Below are 4823 nucleotides of genomic sequence, written 5' to 3'. Positions count from 1 at the left end.
TGATCAAAACATAAACAGACCATCCGTATTGACAGGTAAAAGGAGCCGTCCTCAAAAAAGGAAAATCCCACCTGCTACTGTGGAGGAGTTGTCACTGCTATTGGATACTTTGCTGGAACACAGTAAAGCTGTGGGTTGTGGGAATGACCCATAATGTTTTATCTAGGGGTCTAGATTTATGCCTGTAGTGCACTGCCGTGTAAATAATTTGCATTTACTGAATATATACTGACTGAGTCCCACTGTTCAAAAGTTGAATAAAGAAACAAACTAATTTTTGCCTCTTTTTTTTTTTTATTAAAACCACCTTATAGAACATCACATCAGTTACAGTGTAGAATCCATGTCATTTATAGTTTACAAATGACAAAATGTTTACACAAAATCATGAGTGTTTACATGACATCACCCACTACTAACATTACTTTATTTACTGTATCTTTTGAAAAAATACAGCAATTTTAACAGCACAATACTTAAGAATATTTAACAGGAGCAGGTTTCATTTTTCCCTGGTTTTATTATCACACTGTTCACCAAACGCAGCAAACCTTCACCATCTTATCCAGAAGGGTCACCTCTTCACCCTTACATGGAAGAAGTAATCTGATTGGCATGGTGGTATGTTTGAAGCAGGTCCCTTGTGTAGCGCTGGAACCCAGTCATGATGTTTCATCCATTTCATAGGCTGGTTTGCTGCAATAATGCCAAATAATTAGCAACTCTATAAATAGAAGGTAGTTCTGCAAAATCACTCAGTAGGATGTTTGTTCTAATTTGCTATGAGCTCAGAGCGCATAGAAAATAAAACTAATAGGCTATAAAGAGTGATATGAACATATTTAGAACTTACCGGAATGAAAATGTCAGGAGCACCAACAGATATTTGGGGATGGAAGAGAACTGGAAGCTGTGAGAAGCTCGTCTCACAGCTGCTATCCAGGCTGGACGCCTTCGTTTGGTAACATCCGATACACGAGCTGCCTCATGTTGCTTCCAGGTTGGGAAAGAATGAAAAGATAAACCCTTTTCAAGCTTATTCTCTTGCCGGTCGTGTGATTGAACATTGCAGCCGACCACACAGCAAATACGAACCATGGCTGTTGTGTGTGCCTTCGCTCCCTTTTCACTTGCGCTAGACCCCCAAAATGGCGGATCGGGCCAAAATCTTTTCCACGCCCACCCCAGTGACATCACGCTCCAAAGCCCTATTTGCAGATCAGTCAATGTGTAGGATATTTTGTATGGATACGGCAGGCCAAAAAAGTTGTAACACAGAGGTTTGGCCTGACTTGGATCTGAGAAACTCTGAGTGAGCAAATGCAAATGTGCCAGGCCTCAAGGATAATGGGTGGTTTGCACAACAAAAGCTGAAGGAGAAACGAGCTGACGACCTGTGAAAATCTCAGCAGGGGTGATTAACACCTCGGGACTTGCACCAGAAAATAAAAAACCCAGTGTCATGGGCTGGGTCTGTGACCCAGTGTTTGAGTTCTTATATATTCTATATATATATAGAATATATATATTCTACTACTTCAACGGGGTCCACAGTCAAGAAAAAGCGGTGTTTGCGTCGCCCTCACACCGCCCAACACTCGGAGGTGAGTGAAACTGTTCTGTCATCCCAAGTTACCTCTGAGTGGAAGGCGTGTGAAGTAAATACAGACTTAGCCAGAGATATGGCTAGTAATGAACTATTAACCAAGCCACAGTCTAGAGATAGTTCTTCTCAGTCAATCACAAATAATTCACTCAACCCTGCAGGGACCTCAGAATCTACAAATAGACTGAAAAAGACTTCCACTGCTTCTCATGTTAATAGTGGGAGGGAGGTGTTTCCTTTTGTGTCTCTTACCATGTCTGCAGTTCCGACCAAGTCTGAGCTGCCTATGGCGAATGTCTTCCTTCCTGAGTCGGCTCTTCCCCTCCACCAGTCACTTAATGAAGGTAATGAAAGCAGAACTCAGTCACTGGTGAAGGTCATGTCTGGAAACCATGTTCTAAATAAAGGTTCAGCTGTACCAGAGCTGACCGGCTCCCAAGCCGCACCCTTCCTCAATGGGCCAACAGGTGTGCTTGTGTCAGAGCCGGACCTCAAGAAATGTGTTTTCCGACCTCTGGGACCCTCTGCAGCCACAGTGAGCAAGGATAATGCAGAGGTGGTGAACCATGAATTAAAGGGTGACATGACTAGTGATCCTGTTTTCCCAGCCACACTTGTGTTTAATGAACTGAAAACTGTGAACGCTGATCATGAACTCATGTTAAGTTGTCAAGATGCAAACATAACTGCAGATCATGGTGACCTGGACTGTGTAATGTCACAACATGAATTCTGTCTTCCTGAAGGTAATAAACAGGGTGATTTTGAACTGTTTTGCTCCAGCACCATTACCTCCAATCAGGAGATGGAGGCTGAGATCAGACACCATTTTCCCCTGTCTCTGTGAACTCATCACTAGATAAGATTTTGGCCTCGAACAATGGTGTTACCACTCACTCACAGTCTGAAGTGTCACCTGCTTCAGTTAAGGGTTCAAGTACCGTTTTACCTGTATCTGTCTCTCCACTTGATACAGTTATCACTCTGAAGCCACAGATCACTGCGGGTGTGGGTTCAAGCAAACGTGTCTGGCCAACATATCACAGTCATGCTACTAACATGCCATTAGTTAGATCCATACCCAAGTATTTAATGTTTGTCCAGGAGCCTCACCCTGATGGTCTAAGTCTTGTTTTTGTGGGTCAGGTGGTAATTCTTGTTTTTCGTATGACTAAACCAGCCCCTCTGAGCCTTACACTGCCATTGATTAGGTCCAACAAGCTTATGTTGACTTCTCCTGTGACTACAGAGACTGGGCCATTTGCCTTTAAGCCAATTAAAACCGATGCAGACTCTGAGAACCTAAGGATTGCTGGCTCAGAACTGGTGGTCATTAACACTGCTAAGATAGTAAGCACTATGGACTGTTTTCCACCTGCTCTCTCTCTCTGTGGGATTATGCCTCAACAGCTTGTTTTTCCTCAGCCTTTACCACAGTTGGCAGCTCTGCTCCCGGTCAAGCCAGGAGCCTCCATAACTGTTCATCCTGCGTCTGCTGCTGGATGCCTGGGTGTGCCTACCCAGCACCCTGCAGCTTCCACACCACTTCACATCATGTTAGCTGGAGGGCCCGAGGAGCCCGTCCAGCCTCTCGCCACGTCAGCTGGAGGGCCCGAGGAGCCCGTCCAGCCTCTCGCCCCGTCGGCTGGAGGGCCCGAGGAGCCCGTCCAGCCTCAAGTCACGTCGGCTGGGGGTTCGGGAGAACCCAGCCAGCACATCCTCATGTCTGCTGATGGTCCGGGGAAGTCTGTTCAGCCGTCACCTGCTGTGTCATCCCCTGCGGCTGCCTCGCCGTCGCTGGGTCCAGCTTCAGCGTCGGCTTCGCCGTCGCCTGGTCCAGTTTCAGCTTCAGCGTCAGCTTCGCCTTCGCCTGGTCCAGCTTCAGCTTCGCCTTCGCCTCGTTCAGCTTCGCCTGGTCCTGCCAAGCTGCGTCCACGACTGTACAGTCACTGGCCGTTTTTGGGGCCATTAGCTGGACTTCTTTGCCGTCCGCACGGTCGGCCGCCTGAGCTACCTTCGCATCGCCGCCGTCCACCCGGTCGGCCGCCTGAGCTGCCTTCGCATCGCCGCTGTCCGCACGGTCGGCCGCCTGAGCTGCCTTCGCATCGCCGCCATTGCCGTCCGCACGGTCGGCCACCAGACCTGCTCTGTTATGTGCTTTGGTGCCATCACCACGGGGCGACCGTGGCTCAGGGGGTTGGGAAGCGTATCTGTAACCGGAAGGTCACCGGTTCGATCCCCGGGCTCTCTGTCCTGGTCGTTGTGTCCTCGGGCAAGACACTTTACCCTACCGCCTACTGGTGTTGGCCAGAGGGGCCGATGGCGTGATATGGCAGCCTCACTTCTATCAGTCTGCCCCAGGGCAGCTGTGGCTACAACCGTAGCTTGCCTTCACCAGTGTGTGTGAATGCGAGATTGAATGAATAGTGGCATTGTAAAGCGCTTTGGGTACCTTGAAAAGCGCTATATAAAACCAATCCATTATTATCACCCCCCAGGTCGACTCCCTGAACTAATGAATTGTGGGCTTTTGTGCCGTCACCCTCCGGGTCGACCTCCTGAGGGGTGCTTTTGGACTTTTGCTCACCTGGGCTCGGGGCCGACTCCTGAAATGTTTTATGAACTGTTCTTGGGCCTTTTGTTTCAGACTGTTTGAGCTTCAGATTTGTTGTGACTCTTGTTTTCTTGGTCGGTTTCGTGTTTCCATGCCCAGTCTTTTGTATCCCCAGCCATAGCCTTACCATAGTTTGTTCCCAGTTTAGGTTTCTGTTTAGTTACTGCTCTTGTGCTGCCCTCATTCTTGTTTGTTTCTTTCGTGATCATCAGCCACAATAAAAGGCTCGCTTTTTGTTTAAGTTCACTCCCGTATCCTCACTTGTGTTCGCACCTGGGTCCACCACACACATCTCCGCATGGTCTGTCTCCACAAACCGTGACACCCAGTAATTCTAGGGGGTGTTGGGTTTAGGGAAGTTACGCAAATTTGCGCAGGTTTAGTAAACCTAGTGTTAAAGCTGCTATACAGAATCTGCACAACAAACTGGGTTGAAATATTTTTGACCCTCTTTAACAACATTCCAACATAACATTACAATTGATTGGGGAGATTAAAATTAATGATATATTTTTATGTGGTTCAGCCACAACTCTACTAAAACCTCAGCCAGTAATAGGTAGGCCAACTTTTGGACCATCCAGTTGTCTGTATGACTGCCGC

General features: G+C 47.7%; 1 long non-coding RNA gene across 1 annotated transcript; it reads right to left on the bottom strand.

The window, feature by feature from the left end:
- Positions 1 to 274: 274 nt before the first annotated feature.
- Positions 275 to 1149, bottom strand: LOC145430136 (uncharacterized). Its single transcript, XR_013910554.1, has 2 exons — positions 854 to 1149; positions 275 to 696 (listed from the first exon to the last, which is right to left on the bottom strand). It is a non-coding gene; the product is annotated as an uncharacterized LOC145430136 (long non-coding RNA).
- Between the last annotated feature and the right edge of the window lie 3674 nt (positions 1150 to 4823).

The sequence above is a fragment of the Astatotilapia calliptera genome, chromosome 7 (genome assembly GCF_964374335.1).
Source record: "Astatotilapia calliptera chromosome 7, fAstCal68.1, whole genome shotgun sequence".
Taxonomy (NCBI): domain Eukaryota; kingdom Metazoa; phylum Chordata; class Actinopteri; order Cichliformes; family Cichlidae; genus Astatotilapia; species Astatotilapia calliptera.
The sequence above is the reverse complement of the archived record's forward strand: the minus strand, read 5'-3'. Positions and strand labels throughout refer to the sequence as shown.